Source organism: Sus scrofa, chromosome 16, assembly GCF_054392235.1.
Source record: "Sus scrofa isolate SSC_HxYL_T2T_F1_AM1 chromosome 16, Sscrofa_HxYL_maternal_Yorkshire_Landrace_v2.0, whole genome shotgun sequence".
Taxonomy (NCBI): Eukaryota; Metazoa; Chordata; class Mammalia; order Artiodactyla; family Suidae; genus Sus; species Sus scrofa.
In genome coordinates this window covers 58,492,129-58,514,111 of record NC_139398.1, presented here as the reverse complement: position 1 = coordinate 58,514,111, position 21,983 = coordinate 58,492,129, and the positions used below count along the sequence as shown (strand labels likewise).

Here is a 21,983-nt window from a genome sequence, read left to right as displayed (position 1 = left end):
ATGACTATGTTAAATTCCTTAATAATTTGCCCTTCTCTTCTGAGGGCCAGGAGTGCTTCACAGTATACAGTGTCTGCTGTGAGGTAGGCAGGTAGGAGAGACTGGAGAGCGTAGCACATCCTTGTCCACAGCGCTGTCTGTCGCCCCCTTCCCCACACACACCCACACAGTGCCGCGGAGCCTCTGTGCACAGATGAGCAAGCATCTTATGAGCTGAATGATAATTATGAAAACCACTGAGAAAATGGCAGAAACAGCCTGCAAATGAAAGGAAGTTGAAATGTAAGAGGAAATTGAATCATTACTTTTTAAAACAGGGAGGCAATCTTGCCTTCCAACACTCTAAATCTTTCATTTTACTTCTTTCTGGTCCATGCTCTTTATCTTTTCTTGGGCCCCCATTCAGATTTTCTGAACTGAGGGGATACAGCTTCAAGTAGCTGTGTGGTTTCCGTAGGTGTCATCGAAATGACAGTGTGGTTTCTAGGCATCTGATGGCTTAACGAGGACAAGTTCTACCTACTGAATTGGTGGATCTCAGCACCTACAATTGGGTCTGGGGTGCTTGGCAGCCATTATTTTATTTAACAGACTTGGAAAGGCTGTCAGTCAAGTGGCATAGCATCAAAATTACTTGCCTGAGGGCCCTCATGAATGAGGGAGGGTGGCTTTAGGAGACTCTGCTTTCCTGTGTTGTGGGACCCTGGTAGGAGAGTGTTGACCAATTTACCTGGTATCACTCTTACCTTCTGACCCTATGTGGTCAGGCTCACCCAAGACCCCTCATGGTGGTTTAAGTTGGTGCTTCCCAAACGTTAACATTAATACACATAACCTGACATCTTGTTAAAATGCTGATTCCGATGTAGTAGGTCTGGGGTGGGTTGATGATTCTGCACATCTGACAGATGTTGCTGTTCCATGGACCACATCTTGAAGAGCAGAAGCTTCACTCATCAGAGCTGAGCCCACCATCTTGTAACAGCCTGCCACCACGAAGAGATGCAAGGACAGAACCACACATGCCTTTGGATTTTCCAACCTCATGACCTCCGAAACAGAGAAAGGAAATGGAACCACACTGAAGAGGCCTCTCTCACGCCCCAGGCATGAAACCAAGATGCAAGTATCTTATCATATTACCTCAGCTGATGAGAATCTGAGCAATGTGAATGAGAAAGTGATTAAGTAAACCTTGGTGTGTGAGTCTTACCTCCATCTGACATTATGGGTAGCCTATGTTGCCAAGGTGACTTGACAGGCTGGAGATGGCAAATCTGAGTGGAGGGGACCTCAAGAGATACCAAATGTTTAACACACCCTGCAGGAAACCCCAACTGCAGGAAAGACCTGCCCAAAATAGAGGTGTGCTGATGCAAATCAGTAACCACGGTTCTTCTTAGGGTGTAAGAATGGGCTGGAAACCTCACTGGTGACTCATCAGCCTCCACTGTTGCCAGGAGTTATCTCAAGCTCTGGTCAGGCAGCCAGTCATTGCCTGGCAGAGGGAACCATCCCTGCAAGCTTTTTCTCCAGCATGTTCTGGATCCAAAGGTAGAAGCTGCTTGCCCCTGTCCGTGGATGATGCTGCACCCTCTGAGGTGACCTTTCTGAGGGCATAGAAACTAGACCAAGTTGTCACAGGCATCCACCCCTTCCAGTCTCTGTCTTATGCACTGAGGATTGGGTGGTAGGTATGGGGTTCTCCAAAGTCAGGTAGAGACCCACTCCTCTGGGATGCTTGATTTTTCATCCAAGTGGGTGAGGTCCCATGGTTGGCAGAATTGCACACTCCAAGCACCATAAGGCTGGCCCCATGTGCCAGGGTCCCAAGATGGGTTTCTTTCTTGGAAGTAGGTGCCTTGGATAATTTTTTAGCTGAAAGATCCACTAGCAAGAAAATAGCCATCTCTACACTCACACTTCTCTGTCCTTTTCTGACTGTTCAGACTCACAAACCTACTTTTTTCAAGGCAGGACTCCTGTCACCTGAGGAGACTAAGAGTAGACAATTAAGGCTGGTTTGTAATGATGTCAGGGCTTCTGGAATGTTTACTTCTCTGCAAAGTACTCCTGAACACCAAGCTCCTAGCCTAGAACTTAACCAGAGCAGAAATGTTTCTTTGCATTATTGAGGGAGTAACACATGAGAGGGTGATCAATTCAGCTGGTAACATGTTCTCTGAATCTATTCTGGGTATGACATTGTGTGAGAAATAACAAAAGTTCCCCCTCACTGTTTCTTATCTGATGTGGAAAGGGAGTTGTGCATTCTAAAAAATAATATTAAGTGTCTGGCACATGAGAGTTTATAGAGCACAGCTGTGTAAATTCTGTTATTTAATACAACCAACCTGTGATTTAAAAAAATCATCTTCTGAATTTTGTAAGATGAGAAAAAGGAAACTCAGAAAGGCACAGATAAATTTTCAGAATGAAGTAGACATCTGGAAGTGGTTTTGGGGTTAAGCTCAAGCGTCAGGGTCTTGCCCCTTGTCACAGTGTCCAGTGCCACTCAGACCCTGTGAAGTTAGGAAAGGGAGAGGCCTCTTCTCAGAACTTGTCCCCCAGTCCCCGTAGAGTCCTCAGTGTGTTGCATCTCATTGGCTGTGAGCCTTTCCCATGTTCCCTCTTCTTCCTTCCACAGCCCATCATTCCCCAGAGGCCACAGAGTCCTCTTGTGCAAAGTTCATGACCTTTTGCAATGCATCACAAACATACCCCAAGTCACCCAAGACTTCGTCTTGGCTCAGCCATATTCACTTTCCTTGCTTAAAGGATAAAGAAGCAGAGTTCCTGGTATATGGGGAGTGAGCCATACAAGAGTGGGACTACGTTCTACCTTGTATCAGAGCCCATGTTTAACAAGTCACAGTTTGTTACAATCTATGCTCTCTTAAATTACTTTATCAAGGGTTACTTTGTCTTGCCAGTGGGTCACCTGTCCACAGTATCCCAGGTATGGGTTGTATTTTATTCTTTTTTATTGCTCTGGCTCCGAGTAAAGCTTCCTAGAGTAAGTGTTTGATTATGATTATTGGAGTATCCCAGGGGTACTAAGAAAAGCCTAGAAAATGCCTCTCGGTCATAAAGTATCCTGCAGTATTCTCTTCAGTGGCGGGAAGAGCTTGCAAACCTAGACTCTCCTCTGCCCTTGGGAATTCAGTGGCAGGCTTCACCAAGCTGAGAGGTGGAGAGGATCTCAGAGAAATGCTCAGCTGTGTCCTCTCCCTGGAGTCTCACTTCCTTATTCTCCTGGCCCAGCCTCAGGTTGGCTAATTCCATCAGGCTCTGGATCAAGAGAGAACCAAGGAGAACATTCCCACCCACTCCCCCTGCCAAGATGGGCTGGGTCGAGCCCAGTCATGTGCATTTTGCAAGACACTCAAGGTGATTATGACTCAAGTGGTGCCCACACCACCATTAAAGAAAACATTGTATTCATCAGAGATTGGGTACCATTCCTGAAAATTCTGGTCACTCCTAAGCCGGCAATCCAAAAAGGCATTTCTGGGTCATATAGGACCACTCTATGGGAATATAATGACTATGGTTCCTCCCAGAATCCCAGTGCATGGCCAGGAACACACCAGGTCTTCTTCAGTTTACATGAGAATGAACTTACTTCCCTTTCCACCCAACTGATTTCTTAAGTGTTTTCTATGTGCTAGTCACTGTGTTGGGACACTTAGTCCTCACAGTAACTCTATAGGTTATTCACTCATTAGAGATGATAAAACAGGTCCAGAGAGGTTAAGACAGTTGTATGAACACAAAATGAAAGTAGATAGATGGAGATATTCATCTTAACAGCCCAGTTTCACACACCATCCATACCATATATGCCCTCTTCCACCTAAATCAAACACATCTGGAATTGGGGAGCAAGGCTAATGGGGCTTCTTTCTATGTGAAGACATTCCATCCCCCACTGACACTGCATTTCCACCCTGTGATCTAGTTGTAATCTTTTCCTCCTTTACACATTTGTTCCAAGAAAGAAAATAAAAGCTAAGCAGAAGGTCCAGGGGGATGGAGGGGAGCTGGGGCATTTTTGTCCAGGGCTGGATGAGCCTGCCTGTCTGCCATGAAATTTGCCCTTTGCCCTGCACTCCAAACTGAGCTCAGGCAGAACAGACGGCCCCTTGCCAGGGCCAACCAGGGTAAGGGTCAGTGGCAACCCAAGCTCAGACCGCCTCACATTGGTTTATTGGTTTGGTTGAATATATTGATTTTGGCAGCATCTGACCTGTTTTATCCTATATTTGTTGCCATACTCGAGTTAAAGAAAGGGAGGAAGCAGAAACAAAGGATCAGCAGAAAATACAAGAATTAGGAATCAGTATGAATTCTTTAGGAGTCTCAGAGGCTGTATATTGTTTCTATATAAATTATCAAATTTATACATAAGCAGATTATATAATAGATTAATAACATTTTGAAGGATTTTTTTCCTATAAAATTAAAGACAGAGAACATAGAGTTCATATCTTCCACTTGAGCAAATTACTTAACCTCTATGTCTTGGTTTCTCAGGGTTTTTTTTTTATGGAAGGGAGTGTTGTTTGGGCTTTTGGATTTTTTTTTTTTTTTTAGTTTCTCAGGTTTTAATTGTAGACAGTAATATCTGCTTGAAGGAGTGACCTGTGAAGATGAAAAATAATGTATTCAGGGCAGGCTGTCAATAAATGGTAGCTAATATTATGATAGCAACTCTGGAACTCACTTCCAAAGTTAATGGAACATCTGAAGGGGAACCTCATCATAAGAAAGGTGTAGACTTCTTGTCCTGATTTTTAAAATTACAATACAGAGCCTTAACGATATATTCTTTCTTCTCTGAGCTCAGAACACCTTACAAGTAAATAGGAATTTTGCACCTATTATTCCACTTGATCCTCATAACAGGCCTTCAATGTAAGGTGGGAACTATTTCCTTCATTTTACAAACGTCTGTGAGAAGGATTAGGGAGATTAAATGATTTACCCTAACATTTTATAAAGAGAAGAACAGAGACTCACACATCCATCTTCTGAAACCAAGTTCAGACCTCGTGCCAGCCAACCATCTAAAACATAGATGTTCATCTTCAAGATGCTCCGTGAAGACGCGTGCTCTCTCTTTCATATTCACTTGTTAGGAAACTGTATCCCAGAGATGGAAAAAAAAAAAGTTTATTTAGATCACACAGAAAACCAGCAAGAGGAGTGAGATTTAAAAAAAAATTATTGTCATTGATTTACAATGTCCTGTCAATTTCTGCTGTACAGCAGTGACCCAGTTATATATATATATATATATATATATATATAAAATATATATATACACACACGTGTATATATACACAGTTTTTAATATATATATGTACACACACACATTTTTTTTTCACACACTATCCTCCATCATGTTCCATCACAAAGAAGTGGGAGTTTTTAGAAGGAGACTTTAGCACACAGCTGATGGCCCGAGGAGCTCCTGAGAAGGCTTGGGCTCCACTACTTGGGCAAACTTAACTTTAGTATTTTCCCAAGTTCGGAACTGAGAATAACCATCTCAGCTTGACAGAGATTAAAGCATAGGTATGTGCCTGGCACACTGATGCTCAATAGACAAGGGTTTCCTATCCCTCCTGTGTTAGGTTGGCACATGTCTACTTGATGAAATCTGGTAACTAAAGCCCAGAGTTGTGAAGCCTTCTTGTGCCACAAACCAAGTACAGTGGGTACCCAGGACGGGTGGCCAAACATCTCAGCAGTCCGCAGCCTCAGCTGTCCTGAAGCAGGACTGTTCCCGGAAGGGGCTCTGAAAATACTTTAGCTTCTGTAAGTAGGTTGATTCCCTGCCTTTGCTGTGTAAGGGTAATTGCCGGGAAGGGTGCTAATGAGATCCAAATGTTAGAGTGGTCTGTCTGCTCTGGATAACTCCAATGCTGATAAGTAATAGACCAGCACTCAAGTTCAAGCTTAATGCGAACATGTGCCTGCCTAAGAACAAGACTGGGACCATTAGCTCACAGCACGCAGGCTCCCAGCCTCTGTGAAACGATCAGAGCACTCTCTTGCTATTCCCCTCAGGGCAGCGATGAGCCCAGAGTCTCATTACCAGCTGTTGATGCCTCATTCCTCTGGTCCTGTTTGTAATCTACCTGTGCTGTGGGGCAGTGCTCAAAGGTGGGAGGGGAAGACCATTTGATTCAAAGGAGGCAAGTCTTTCTTGCTAGCATCTACTACTTCTTGGCAGACAGGCTAATGGAAGAGATGAAAGTTTTAGCTGTCTCTGTGTCTGTGGGGATGTGTGTAGGTGGCCATATGCACAAGCTCTCCAGCTAACCATGAAAGAATATTGCTTTCATAATCATCTCCTTTTTCTTTTTATTTCCTTTTTTTGGCTGCCCCTTGGCATATGGAGTTCTCAGGCCAGGGGTCAGATCAGAGCCATTGCTGCAGTCATGGGATCCTTAACCCACTGTGCCCGGCCAGGGATCAGACCTGCATCCCAGCACTGCAGAGACAGCACAGATCCCGTAGTGCCTCAGAGGGAATTTCTTACCTCCTGCTGTATGACCGTGATAGAGCTCGCACTGTGAGGAGGGACTTATGTGAGGATGATTAGCAAAGTCACCTTTCCAAACCCAGGCTGTCCATGACTCTCAATTTGGACTCATTTACTGCTAGATCTGTAGGTTTAGCTTATAAAGTTTGAGTTTTTGCAAAGTTTAGTTTTTGAGTTCTCCATCCACCTGATCCTGATGGAAAAATATCCAGTTGTTTGTGTTGTGGTTTGATTTTTACATGTTCCAATTTGTTTTTTTGTTTTTTTTTTTTTATTAAATTTTATTTTCCCACTGTACAGCAAGGGGGTCAGGTTATCCTTACATGTATACATTACAATTACATGTTCCAATTTGATCTTCATATTTAAGATAAAAGCAAGAGTCAAAGGATGTCAAAACTCTAAACTGCCTTAAACACAGTGGGCCAAGAAGGACCTTGTTACCTGGTACCTTCTTTGAGCTCGGTCTTCTTCCCCATCACAGAAATCATAGCATCTGCCCTCCCTGGAATCCCGTGGTCCCATTCATCTCCTGAGACCAGCCTGGGAGGTGCGCACAGCTCTGTTCCAGTCCAGAGGATCAGATCTAAACCCCTCTCCTGTGTACTTTCTGGGGGGATACTGCTAAACACCTGAGCCACAGTGTGGTTACTGCGGCTGTGACAAACTAAATCAAACTTAGAGGCTTAAAATGACACAAATTTATTATCTCCCAGTCCTGGAGATCAGAGGTCTCACAGAAATCTCACTGGGCTAACATCAAGTTTGGCAAAACTGCTATTTTTCTGGGGGTACTGGGGAAGAATCTGTTTCATTGCTTTTTCCATCTTTCAGAGGCTACCCACATTCCTTGGCTCATCCCACCTTCAAAGCCAGCAAGATCTGGCTGAGTCCTTTCCATGCTGCCCTCTCTCTGGCTCCCCTCTTCCATTTATAAAGACCCTTCTGATTATACTGGGCCCACATGGATAGTCCAGGATACTCTCCCCATCTAAAGGTCAGTCGTTGAGCAACCTTAATTCCCCTTTGTCACATAACCTTATATAATCCCAGGACCTAGGGATTAGGTTGTGGGCACCTCTGGAGGCCCTTTTTTCCATCTACCACTCTCCATCCCCCTCTTTCCAGGAGACAGAGAATGCACAGGGCCATTGCTTAAACCAAACCTGGGTAGGGCTGGTCTTAGAGCAGCTTCACCCACCGAACTGCCTCTTCCTGGCCATGGGTGAATGTTCATGATCCGCCTCCCTTGGCAGTCTTCCCAGGCATGTGGTCTGAGTCAGGTTCCAGAGATCCTAGCATCCTCTCCCTTTCAGATGACACAGGCTCTGTGATCTCAGTCATCACCCTGTGACTATTCGCCGAACGTCATGTTGAGTGGAAATTTCACTTTGGGGAAACATGGCAGAAATATGCTTTCTGAGGTTTTAAACATCTGATTACTAAGAGCTCGTCCAGGCAGAGGATCAGCTCTCGACCTAGGCCTAGCGCTGCTGGATCTCTGAAGAGGTTTGCGTTGAGACCCTTCACCAGTCCCTGGGATGGCATATAGCCTTGGCTCAGCAATGGAAGTATTTAATCCTCTGGCCACAGTCCTGACCTAAAGATGGGCATATGCCCCACAGCAGGTGTGGCTGGGCAGTGATGCGTATCGAACGTTCTAGTCCTCTTTCTCATTTCTAATCTCCGTGCCATTAGGCAGGACCCTGGGGCTAATTCTGGCTGAAGAAAAGAAGAGGACATGATATCTTGGTCACTTCTGGGTGAAAGCAGTGAAAAACCCATACTGAATTCTCTGGTTCTTTTCCTTCTGCTGCTGTAACAATAAAGGAAATCTTGAGTCCCAGGTTGTGCAGCTACAAAATGGTCCCTCATGATCAAGGACACACATGAAACATGTAATAGGAACAGGAAATAAACCTGAGTGTTGAGCCTCAGAATTGGGGATTGATTGTTACCACAGCACATCCCACCTCTCCTGACTAATTCAGAGCCCCAGAGCTTCTAGGAAAGATTTTGCCTCTTGCCTTCTCTGGCCCTGCAAGCACATTTTGAGACATGATGAGCTTGGAGCTTCCTGCAGCCATCTTGCTACATGGAGAAGGGGTCTAACTGACAAGGAAGACATCAGAATCAAGCAGAGCCGAAAGAAAAAGAAACCTGCCAACCTCCTTTGAATCCTTGCATACGTATGAACCCAAAATCTGCCTGACCCTTTGAATCTCCCACCGATGTGAGAAAGACATTCACATTTTTGCTTAAGCCGAGTTACGTTTGTATCCTTTGCAATAACCAGCAACCTCGCAATCACTGCCCTTTCTTTTAATCTCCTCTGGCAATCTCGAATTATCCTTTTTCTTCTCGCTGACCCTTCCCATAGTAAGTAAGATTCCAGCACATCAGAGTGGAGCCCTCAACACATTTTGTTGCCCCAAGAGATTATCGTTCCATGTTCTATCTGCACATCCCCTGTTGAAGTCTAATTATATCCCCCTTTTCCATTTCCTGAGAAGGGAGGATGTGCTGACAGTCAGGACCAGGGAGACAATATAATCATCAAATCACTAAAGGAAAAAACTTAGCAATGATCAAAAACAAAACACAGGGAGGGTGACTATGGATGATCTCAACCTGGAGAGGAAAACAGTACAGAGAAACTGGTGCTGCCCTGACTCTACAGGAATCCCCTCTCTAGGCACCAATCGCCTTCACATGCTTCCCGATTGTCCGTGTGGCCTTTGGGAAAACGGCCAAAGGTTTTGAGGTTTTCTCCCAGTGGAAATGATGATGTGCGCAGAATCATCCACAGCCTCTTTTTTGTTCCCTGGATGAGCCAGGAGAGTGGCATGAAGGAGACCACGGCTTGAAATGAGGTTACACTCTGTGGCCATGGAATTGTTCCAGGATGACAGGTCCACTGAGGGGTCAAACCAACAAAGCTGACCTCCATCCCATCCTTTCACCAACAGTACCAAATCCTGCCCAGCTGCCTGGGTGGGACTGAATGGTACTTGGATGTGACCTGAGCTGACCCCGGCTCCCCACAATCCCAATACATGATTCCTCAGAAAGCATCCTGACTGACCAACTAGAACCTCCAAACTTAGAAACAGCCAGTGGCCCAGAGGGGGAAGACTCCATTTCTTTAACCTTAACCACAACGGCGAGTCAGTGAACAAAACTGGGTCTTCACCAAATGTCCTCCTGCTCCTCACTTGGGGGTTCTGCAGACAGATAGGAGGCATGGCATTACAGTGGATGCAGCAGGTCAGCTTCCAGTTTTCAAAAGTCCCATCATCAACTGATAGCTTTTATTTAGCAAGAGAACACACATGCACATTCCTGTGTGAAATATTTTCCTGCCTTGGAAATTCTCATCAGGAGTTTGGGAATCTTGTGCATTTAGTCACGATGGCCTCTGGTGGGGAGTCTACAAGAAGTTTCCTCCCTCCAACTGACCAAAGCTGGAGTATGTTAACACATATTTCAAAAGGACTTATTTATCCATTGGACCTTCTACTGTTAGGGGGTCATGTGTAAATAGTATTTGACTTGAGTGAAAAGAAGTCAGATGCAAATGACAGTATTCCCTTAAATTGTGCTTCTTGTTACTATGGATAATTACAATGATAAAGGTAGAATGTATTTATTATTGCCAAAGTGTGGTGGCCCCTATGAACTCTTATGTAAAGAATGATAAAGTATTCCTACATGAAGGGATTATCCAGCCAATAAACTCAAATCTTCTGTGTTAACATTCCCCAGGAACAGTCCTTCACCCTCCCATGTCAGTCTGTGTGAATGTTGCTGGAACCTTATCACATCACCGCAGCTCACCTCTGATTTCAGCCACAGCCCATACCAGGGCCCCTTCGAGCTGACAGTGCCCCACATATTTCCACATCTGCTCATGACCTTCTCCCAGCCCACTTACTGCATAAATGCAGCCCAGATGAAGAGTGGTCACCTTTACAGTGACTTTCACAATGGGGGGGGGGGGGGCAGGGGGACCCTGTGTGCTGCAGCCTACCCTCCTTCAGGTCGATGATCCTGCAGGCTTTCTCCAAGATTCTCAGAGGTCTCTGAATGATGCTTCTTTGTATGGGCTCCTCTTGCCTCCCAGTCTCCCTACCCTCACCCCCTCCTCTCTTTTTTGTTACCTGGGATCATCTCCCAAAAATGGCTTGCATTCAAGCCCCTGCCTCAGGCTCTCCTTGGGAAGAAACTCAAACTAAAATTCAGTTCACTTCATTGAAGTGGGTAAGAAACACACTGCCTGATACCAGCTGTGTGACGCCTGGGTGAATTTCTTAATTTCTGTGCCTTAACTTTTTCATATGTAAAATGGGCATCACAATATCACCTCTATTCTAGGATTATTATGAGGATTACGTATTTTTCAAAAATTTAACAATGTCCAGCCCATGTTACGTGTCATATAAGCATTGTTCCTAGTTATAGGTTTGTGCATACATAAAACAGTCACGGTTTAAGAGCTTTTCTAGGGTGAGGTGAAATCTGTCACCCTATCAATTACATCCTGTAGATGGAAATGGCCAAAACTTTGGGTCATGGCAGCTCAAGGAGGATAAGGAAAGAGTTAAATTTACTAAATGGCTTGTTAAGTTGTTTTTCTAGGTCTAGTTTGACCTAGGCATTGAGGCCATTAAAAACAATTCTACAATGCTAAGGGAAATATTGTAGATTATTTTAATACATCTGTAAATGAATGGCTATTTTTTTTTTAATGGAGCAGGTCACCTTTATTCATTTGAGGACTTGCAGGAAATGTGATCATTTGCTTTCTACTAACATACACAATTTTTTAGTTCTAGCAGAGGACCAAGGGATTATTTCAACTTTGGAAGCCTAGTATCGTAGATAAACTTTTCAACAGGCTATTGATGCTATAACTGGAGAGCATATGATTTCTTTAGCTGAGTTTGGAAGAAATATTACTGAAAGAACACAATTGAAAATAATTGAATGGCAATTGTTAGAAAATACTAATGAGAATGCTACTTAATGGCATTATTTTCACCTTTCCAATTCTTTCCTTTTTAGAAGCTGATAAATATCAGCATGCAGTATCTAGAGTGGACAACCTGAGTTTCTGACCATAAATGTTCTGCTGATAACACCTGCTGCTCCTTTGATACAGAGCCCAACATTATGTTTAGATTTAATGTTCAAGTAGAGAAAGTAAGTTTCAAGGAAGTGATATAAATCAGAGATTGAGAGATAACAATGAGTATTGCTGGAGTCAGGCGGCAGATGGTATGTATGTGTGTGACAAGGAATACAGGGAAAAATGCTACACTGTAATTGCAGGCTCCTAGCAGCCCTCTCCCCTCCACTTCCCTCACAAACTGTGTGCACTCCAAGGCCTCTTTATTCCAAGTGTGGTCCACGGGCACCCAAGATACTAGGGAGTTCCCTAGGGAATCTGAGCCTTCACCTAGTCCTACTGAATCACAGTTTGCATATCACGACTGTAGTGACTCAGGTTGGTCCCTGTGGAAGTGAATGTCTAATCCCTTGCCCAGTGCAATGGGTTAAAGGATCCACTGTTGCTGCAGCTATGGCCAGATTCAGTCCCTGGCCTGGGAACTTCCAAATGATGCAGGTGCAGTCATAAAAACAAAACAAAATGAAATAAAAAGAATTTGAATTCCAACGAGATCCCCAAGTGCCTCCAAGTGCATTAAAGTTTGAGAAGTTCTGTCTAAGGAAGCTGGTTACCAGCTCCCCATTTATTCTGACTGGGAAGAATGCCCATGTCTTTGCACACTCTGCCTCAGAAAGACTGGGGCAGAAACGGAGAGTAGACCCAATGGCTTTTTCATGCAGGAAGAACGGAAAGGGAGAGCAGTGGTACATTAAAGGGCTGCGGGATGGAGAGGGAGAGAGGAGAGGAAGCTGCCAAGGGGGGCTTGAGGTGAGAGATGTGTGTGGAGCATCTTTGGAAAGTCATGCCTATGATGCGTTTCCTTCTTTTCAGCTTCCTCGAGAGATGTTTAGTAAAACCTCCATTTCCTCCGTAATTTTGAAAAAAATAACAGAAAGCTGCGAAGGATAATATTGCCAATATTTATATACACTTACAATTGGCAAGTGTTAATAATTTTGCCATGTTTATCCTAGATTTAAAAAAAAAAAAAAAGTATCCCTGATAAATTTGAAATCCCTTCTGTCTTTCCCTAGTTCTATTTCCCTCACCTCTCCCTAGGATCAACCACTGTCATGGATTGGTATCAGTCCAATCCATACACGTTTTACTACATGCATAGTTCTAAATAATAAAAAACATTGTGGTTTTTAATTTATGTAATTATTGTACAAACGATAAATAACATTTTACCTCTATCAACAAGTAATACCATATTTGGTCATTTTGGTCAAAAAATGATTAATGGGGCTGTCTCTAGAGCAAAGTAATCACCCAGCCTAGTTTCCTGAGCCTGAGTTTTCCCTAACTATCCTAATTAGTAATACGACCCATGGTCACCCTCAAAGTACCCCACTTTGAAGGTGTGATTAAATTATATCCTGTCCTGAAGATGAGCCCCAAAAGGAAGAAACAAATGTGTAAGCTATGGCAGGATTTGGCTAGTGAGGGCCCAATGGTTATTTGAGTTCCTGTTGTGGCTTAGCAGGTTAAGAACCTGACAGTGTCCGTGAGGATGCAGGTTCGTCAATCCCCGGCCTCACTCAGTGGATTAAGGAGCCGGCATTGCCACAAGCTGTGGCGTAGGTTGCAGATGCAGCTCAGATCCTGCATTGCTGTGTGTGTGGTGTAGGCTGGCAGCTGCAGCTCAGATTGAACTCCTAGCCCAGGAACTTCCATATGCTGCAGTTGCGGGCTTGAAAAGAAAAATAAATAAATAAATAACCAAGTTCTGATACATTTGCTTTAAACACAGACACACTAACCCATACACCACCCTCTCTGTTTTTCTTGGCTTTTTGGTAAAATCGTGAGCACACAAATAGAAAGGGAATAGAGTTGTGGTATAACAATGACTGGCAGCCAGCACCCTGTCTCCCCATCACAAGCTAGCAGGATGAATTTGTGTGACTTTTCCTCCTGTGGGTTATCCCTGATGTTATTTACAGTAACTAGAATTTATCTTAGTAACAATGGAGGAGGAAGTGAAAGAAGTAGTGTAGTGGGTCCTGGGTCCTGCAACCCCACAGCAGTGGACTTAGGGGCATGATTTTCTTTGGGGCTCAGGATAGAAGCAGGAGGAGTGGGCTGATTCATGACACTGTGATGAGAAGGGAGCTGTAAGAACTATTGCTCAAATGAAGGCAACTTCTTCCTGTGCATTGCCCACAACTTAATTCCATACACACTCTGTCTTCCTCCCCATAGTGGGGAAAGAGAGCCTGGCATCACTTCATAAATACAACCTTACTCATTATCATCATATACTTTCCCCAGCTGGAGAGGGCTGAAATACTTCACAGGGACTTGTGACTATGGATGTAAACTCATCCAATCCTATTAGAAACATGAAGACATAATACTGACACTTCAGACAATTTGGAGCCAAGGAATGTAAGTCGATAATGTTTCAAATAGAAACATCCTTGACTTTCTGATGTCAAAAATAACAACTTTTCAACAGGCTGTGTAACTGGGGGTTCTGGCAACAAAGAATTTCAAAGTGGAATCGCAAGCCACAGTGATGAACTACAGAATTGAAATAACACAGTTTCAGACTTTTTTGTTTTGGCCGTGCTCATGGCACGCAGAATTTCCCAGACCAGGGTTCAAACCTGTGCCACAACAGCAACCCGAGCCACAGCAGTGACAACACTGGATCTTTAACCTGCTAAGCCACCAACAAACACCTATTTTTGGAATACTTTTATTCCAAGGAGGTCAACATAATGACAACATTTGGTCATTTTTTCAAGCTCGGGCCCTCTTTAAGAAGGTAATGTTGGCAGGATTGGGTCAGAGAATGGGTAGGAAAATTGACAATTAATTGATGAGCAAATATTTATTGAGTGACTATTATGTGCAGGGCAGAGCACAGCTGTTAAGTACATAGGGCACTGGGGTCTCCCTGTTCTACCACTTACTAACCTCTGGCAATTGTCTGTCTCAGCTCCCTAATCTAATGTGGGGCTAATAACAGCACCTGCCTCATCAGTAAACATTATGGTTTGGGGAAACAACTTATCCGCACATAAAAATACAACTGCCAAGAAGTGCCCATTGTGGCTTAGCAGGTTAAGAATCCAACTAGTATCCATGAGGATGCAGGGTGGTTCCCTGGCCGTGCTCAGTGGGTTAAAGGATCCAGCGTTGTCACACGTTGTGGCTTAGGTCGCAGATGCTGCTGGGATCTGGCGTGGCTGTGGCATAGGCTGGCAGCTGCAGCTCAAATTCGACCCCTAGCCTGGGAACTTCTGTAAAAAAAGAAAAAAATACAACTGCCAAAAGAAGACAGCATCTGACAAATGTGGAATTGTAGCGACTGCTTGAGAGAGGGAAAATCTCTGTGAATTAGAGCAAGGGAAGTCATATGTGGAAGACATGGAGTGTTACCTGAGTCTTGACACATGGGTAGGAGAGGAGGTCATGGGGCACATCTTGTCAATGCCAGGACACAAGTGTCCCCTGTGCAGGGGGAAGATGCCGTCAATAGGCCATTCTGGCTGCAGCAGGGGTTTCGTGCAGGGGAGACATAGGAGGAACATGGTAGAGGTGATTTGGGGTTAATTTAGGAGAAGCTTAGATTTTAGCCAATGAAGGCTCTTATTACCGTGCTGCAAGTGGTGCTTTGGGGAGCATCATGGGGCAGGGGTTGACTCGCTGGCCTGGAGGATGGGGATCCCTACCCTGAAACTTTCGCAGGACAGGAGGGGTCAAGTGTAACTCTCCTGTGGCTTCAGCCATACAAGAGAGGCTTCTGCTTAACACGTGCCAACTGACCCCAAGGGCCTTCTGGTGCTCAGGGCCAGGCAGAAGCCAAGGTCCAGCCTGAGTTGCTAGAAAGAAGAGGTCTTGGTAACATGACTGGCATTTGTGCTTTCTTCTTCGTATTAGACAAGAGTATCCTCAGGTTGATGATTCTCAAAACAACAATTTGACATGTACTTGTGCAGGAGACTTTTAAGAGAAACACAAAATTAGTTCTCTAAGATCCCTCAGGATCTCACAAGCAGGACAGGAGATGGGAGAGGAGGTGTTTGTGGGAAGGCATTTGTCCAGAAGGCTAAATGAGGTGGCCTTTATTTGTTCAGTGAAATACCAAGTGAGTCATGTGGATACAGGTCTCCTAGAAGGTCAAGGGCTTCCTACAGGCTGCAGCAGTTATAGAAGGCCTATTTGATTATGTGCTTATAGATGAAGATATTTCTGTCTTTACAGAGGAGCAATCTTGTAGTAGGTAAAGTGGAGACAACACGAGTAAAAGATGTTATTCATCTTTTTGCTCTTATGCAAAATTCCATCTGGGTCAGAAACTTAAATAAGCAAAAAGATGTAATAATAGCTAATGGAGTTCACATTGTGGCTCAGTGAGTTAAGAACCCGATATAATCTCCTTGAGGATGTGGGCTCCATCCCTGGCATCACTAGGTAGGCTGAGGATCTGGCATTGCTGCAAACTGCAGCGTAGGTCATGGATATAACTCATTTCTGGCATTGGTGTGGCTGTGTTGAAGGCTGGCAACTGCAGCTCTGATTTGACACCTATCCCAGGAATTTCCATATGCCGTAAGTATAGCCATAAAAAGAAAAAAAGAGCTAATGTTTCTTGAACACTTACTCTGTGTCAGGTACTCTGCTACACCATTTATATATCAGCTCATTGGGTCCTTTTAAACTTTACATACACTCTTGTTATCCTTATTCTATAAATGGGGAAAAGGATGCTTGGAAAAGATCTATTTCCCAAAAGATTTCCTTTGCTGTCAGTATTTTTACCTTCATGATTAGGCTCTGACCTGTCATTTCTTTTGTTTTCATCACTGTTTGATAACCTTACTGTTAGGTAGCTTTAACTGTGGGAACCCTTAAGCTCTGGCTGAGGCAGGTTTGTGGAGTGGGTATTAGCTGTGTTAATAACTATCCCAGATTCAAGTCTGCATACATTGTTTGAGCACTTCTAACAGCAGCTACTGCCAGCACCTCTCTGCATGGTTTCCTGTCCTGGCCACCTGCTCTGCCAGGGAACACCTCTGTGGCAGTCAGGAAGCCAAGGGGTAGAAACTGATGAGTCATTTGGCTTCTGCCTGGGTCTGGTGCCTCCTTCAACCCCTTGATAATTGTTGAAAGGGCCAGCAGCTTGTTATATTTTGGTTGCTTCTGGCTCTTTGACTTACCAGCTGTGTAATCTGGGTAAGCTGTTCAATTCTGTAACCATCTACCTCTTAGGCTTGGGTGATTAAATGAGTAACAGTAAAGCAAGAATAATACTTGGCACACAAGTGTTCAATCAAGTTTTTTATTATTGTTTCCAGAGCTTCTCAAGTGACCGTGGGGGCTCCAGGCTGGGTTCAGGCACTAGAATCAAATCACGACTTAGGAACCATAAATAATTACCAATAAGAAAAAGTTGTAATGTGGTTACAGAGCAAGGCTGACCTGACAAGTAACTATTTTACAAGTAAGGCACACTGGGCCGTAACTTAAGTTTCTTTATCAATTAGGAAGTAGAAAAGGGGGGACAGGCAACTTTGTAAGCAGAGCCCAGCACCCTTAATTTGCATGTAACAGAGGTTGTGACAAGTGCCGCTTAAGGTCAAATCTGAGGACTTCTTGCCTGGGGACTTTTAGAAAGTAAATGCCTAGGTTCTACTGATTCAGAAGTCCTTGGGAAAATATTGATTTTTCTTTTCTCTTTCTCCTTTTTTTATTTTATTTATTTTTTTAATTTTATAATGATTTTTATTTTTTCCCATTATAGCTGGTTTAGTGTTCTGTCAATTTTCTACTGTACAGCAAGATGACCCAGTCACACATACATATATATATATATGTATTCTTTTTTCTCACATTATTATGCTCCATCATACGTGACTAGATACAGTTCCCAGTGCTATATAGCATCTTTCTCCTTCTTAAAACAAGTATCTTAGTGTTTGCTATGCACTTGAAAATTTGGTTACTGCCCATCCAATTCCTGAGAAACAGCATCCTAACCAGGATCAAAGTGGACTTGCGGCAGGACGAAAGCAAGCCTGAGCCTTGAGGTTCGACAAAATGACCCCAGTTCCTGGGCCTTTAGGACGTCAGTTGACCAGAGTGGTAATAGTGAACTGGCCTTATAAGACATTTATTGAGTACAGCGCATCAATCATCTTATGATCCAGGCCCAATACTTACTTTTCAGGACATCCAGTGATGAAGAGACCTGGGCTTAGCAATAGCAGAGTATCAATAGCCCATTCATCCCCTTAAGAACAAGAATCACAGAAAACAACACTGCCTTCCAAAATACTAGAGGCCAAATGAAACCCTGAAACATGGATATGGAGACCAAGAGCTGATGGAAATTTGGTAAAGGACTTAGCAAAACAGTTCAAGGTCAAAACTCAAGGTCTACAAAGGAAGAAATAAATTTAGCCAATTCATCTGCAGGTCTCTGGAAAGGCATCAAAAGTGGAGACACCAATTATTACAAAATACTGGAAGTGACGGGATGGAGGGGACAGAAAAAGATGAAAGGGGATAAATAAAAGCTACATAAAAGTTATTTCCATCCCCCTGGATTCCAAATAACTACCCTGCCACTCTTCCAGGAAACTACTGAAGGATATATTGACCAAAACATTGTTTAAACTAATAAAGAGGATGACAAGGATTTTTGGAAACAGGAGATCCACACAAGAAAGAAGTGAAGGGAATTCCCTGGATGATGGCAGAGGGAAGTCCCCAAACCACAGCTGTGCAGCAAGAATCCAGAACACCAGCCCAAAGGGGGGCAGGAGAAAAGAGGATGCTGGGAGGATGATCTCCAGACAGATGTCAAAACTTAGTTATCTGATGGGCTTGAAGATGAGAAAAATTGTATTAACACCTATGGGACATAGCTATAGGAGGACATGAAAAGATTTTGCCATTCACTTAAAAAAAAAAGGTAATAATTAACTACAGGAAAAACAAAGTTATACAATATAGGGAATGCAAATAGTGTACATTACTTGGCTTAGAAGTGAACAGTTGTGAAAAAGTACTGAATATAGATTTAATAAAATACTATAATTATATTGAAAAAATAAGAGCTGAAGTCCTCATCTACCATAATAAGAATTAAATAGGTTATAGCAAAATTATAAACCAAGAGATAGAAGTATATGAATATTATTTAGAGCCACAGTGATAAGTAACCGAAGACATACCTCAAAGAGTTAAACATGCATCTAAGGATGCCTTAGATGCTTCTAAGGAGTGGAACAGTAGGAGTGTATATGTGTTTGTGTTTTAGGAATCTGGGAATTTTAATTTTTAATCTCTAAACCTGTATTATATACTTTCTTGAAGGAGAATACTACAACATTAAATGCATTGATTCTGGAGAAAAAACTGACAGTGCTCAAATTAATGCCACTATGTATTAATTTACATCATGATGATGGAAAGTTACTGATCTTCAAACCTCGGTTTTCACATCAGTACAATGGGGATGATTGGGTGTGTTGAGAATTAAAGGGAATAATCCTTGTAAAATACCTACTATGGTGTCTGGCATATAGGAAGTGTTCAATAAATCCCATCCACTATCATTCAATTTTTTAACTTATATTCATGTATTTGGTAAGAAAATAATACTTATTGATAAAAAATTAATCAGTCAATCTAAGAAGTGGAAAATTTTATTCGAGCTGAATTTGAAATTATAACCCAAGAAGAGCATCTCAGAAAGCTCTGAGAACTGTTTCCACCTGTTAGAAATCAAATCAAAGTTATATAAGTTTTTTTAGACAGAGGGCTATACATCAAATGATGTATTATTGACAGTTTACATAATCCAGATCTGTCATGGTGGTGAGTCCTGCAGCCCCTTACGAGATCAAGAAGGAAGGCTATCTCTTAAGGACTTGTCTTGATGCTAGCACAGTGAGCGGAGAGAGGAGGCCAAAAAGCAGAGAAGTTTTTTTGTTGTTTAAATTTCTGTTGTATTGCCTTAAAAAACATGACTTTTATTTCACATACTTTTTTCAGAAGCAAGTAGGACAAACAGAAATCCCTATTAATGGAGCTTTTGGGTAGCTTTCTATACACATTAACCAGGAACCACGTCCTAGTTCTCCATGCTCCTAAAAGGAGGCAGGGGGTGGTGGAGGGGAGAGGAATAACATGATGCTTCCTGGTTAATGCATCTTTTTAAAAAAAGTTCATTTGTTTTGTTTTTTTCGCTAATATTTTGTCATTAGCCTTCCTAGGTCTTCAAGGGTGTAGAAATAGTCTCCCTCCTAAGCTTGTTTCTTTGAATGTAGGAAGGTGAATAGCCTAGTGATTTCTCTGAATAATAGCTCAGGCTCTGGCACAGTGCTGCTATTTTCTTATGGTGAAGGTGCCCAATTCATAAGCCTGGGACTGTGGGGTTTCAAGCAGTCCTGCCTCTCCACTGTCTAGCAGGGGGCAGGGAATGACAAGTTAAGATTGGATACAGGCTGAGCTTGGGGTTGTTTTCCTGACTGCTGCTAAATCAAAACGGCTAATTGGTACCTTTGCCAGCTCACTCTAGGTGCAGTTGGCTGAAAATCAACCATAATAGCTATGGAGCTGGAACTTGATTTTGTTTCTTCTATAGAGGTCTGTCTGCAGGGCTCTTATTAGGAACAAATAGTGTCTGCTGACTCACTCTGCTCTGAAGCTTTTCGAGCCAGTGCCCCCCTAAAGCTGTGCTTCCCAGGGACTCATTGAACTGCAGGTGTCTGGAGAGCAGCTTCTCTTACTCATTACCCCCTGTGAAGAGATTCATTGATGTCCACGAAACCCTTGAAAGCTCTGCCCAGCACTGACCAAAGGCATGTAGTGAAACTCAAGGGCCTTCCTCCCCCCGTCCTTCACATCTCAATCACTCCTCCCCTTTAGGCACTTACCCTTGACCTAAATGGGTAAATTCTTTCTTGCCTATTCACCATCTCAAGTGTAGCTTAAGTAGTCTATCTTGTCCATGTCTTAACTTGTGAACATTCAAGGGTCAAGGACTGTGCCTTGTTGCCATTCTATTGGTTCAGCAATTGATCCAGCAGGTAGGGGCTTCCATAGCTGCTTTTGTAAGTAAGGAAGAATTCTAAAACTCAAAGAGTGTCTACAAGAGTAACAGAAAGACCTGGATTTTGGGTAAGAGAATAAGAAGATCAGTTCAGGGATCAGGAGGCATTTTTACACCTCATCCTCTTGCAGTGTGAAGGGCATGTTGAAAGTGTCTTATTAGAAGAGACCAGAGCTGCTGAACCCCTTGGGAGGATGAGGGGGGCTCAGCCACTCCCCTGTGTCATGGTCCTTTGGTATTCTCAGTGAAAAATGACAAGAGTAGGTTACAAAGGGGTAAGATGAGGCTGAGGAATACTTCTGAGAGGCCCCCAAACTGAGGGTTTAAACCTCAGCAATATCGTTTTTGTGAAGTCTGAGTGAGAAGGGAAAGAAGAGGTGATTTACTCAAGGGTCATTAGAAGTGGAGTGGCATTTGCTGGTTCAACCAGGTAAGCTGGAGCACCAAACCAGAGAGAAGGTTCTCCAGGTTGTATAAGTCAACACTTCACTTTTCAGCCATGCAGAGTTGGAGACAGGAGCGTGGCATGAGACATCACCACTTATCAAAGCAAACAGCAACCCTCCCAAGTGACTCATTGCCTTTAAAGGGAACAGAAAGCAGCCTTCTGATCATGACTGTATTAGTTTCCCATTGCTGCTATAACAAATTACAACAATACAATTTTATTATCTTACCGTTCTAGAGGTCAAAATAGCAGAACAGGGCAAATGGGTTACAGTCAAGGTGGAGCTGCATTCCTTCAAGAAGGCCTGGAGGAGAATCTATTTCCTGGCCTTTTCCAGTCTCTACAGATTTCCTGCTTCTGTGGCTTGTGGCCTGCACCCTGTGTTTGTCACCATAATCTCCTGTGATCCATCTCCCTCTTATGGAGAGTCTTGTGACTACTTTGCCCCTCCCCCCAATAATCCAGAATAATCTTCCCATCTCAAGATTCTTAATTTTTTTTCTTTTTTTCTTTTTTTTTTTTTTGTCTTTTTAGGGCCACACCCACGGCATATGGACAGGCTGGGGGTCGAATTGTATCTTTAGCTGCTGGCCTATACCACAGACCACAGCAATGCCAGATTCCAGCCGAGACCCACACCACAGCTCCTGGCAACACCAGATCCTTAACCCACTAAGCAAGGCCAGGGATTGAACCCGAATCCTCATGAATACTAGTCAGATTCGTTTCATCTGAGCCA

The 21,983-nt window shown here is 43.3% G+C and overlaps 1 long non-coding RNA gene across 7 annotated transcripts in view; it reads left to right on the top strand.

The window, feature by feature from the left end:
* LOC110257262 (uncharacterized) overlaps positions 1-10,310 on the top strand; it is an 88,465-nt gene extending 78,155 nt beyond the window's left edge. Inside the window, exons 3-4 of one of the 7 annotated variants that reach the window (XR_014831490.1) lie at positions 909-1,122; positions 7,870-10,310. This is a non-coding gene — a long non-coding RNA (uncharacterized LOC110257262). Of the gene's footprint in view, positions 1-908; positions 4,735-6,923 lie in introns of those variants that run through there. The other 6 variants (XR_014831489.1, XR_014831491.1, XR_014831487.1 and 3 more) reach the window with 6 other exon arrangements.
* Positions 10,311-21,983: the final 11,673 nt, after the last annotated feature.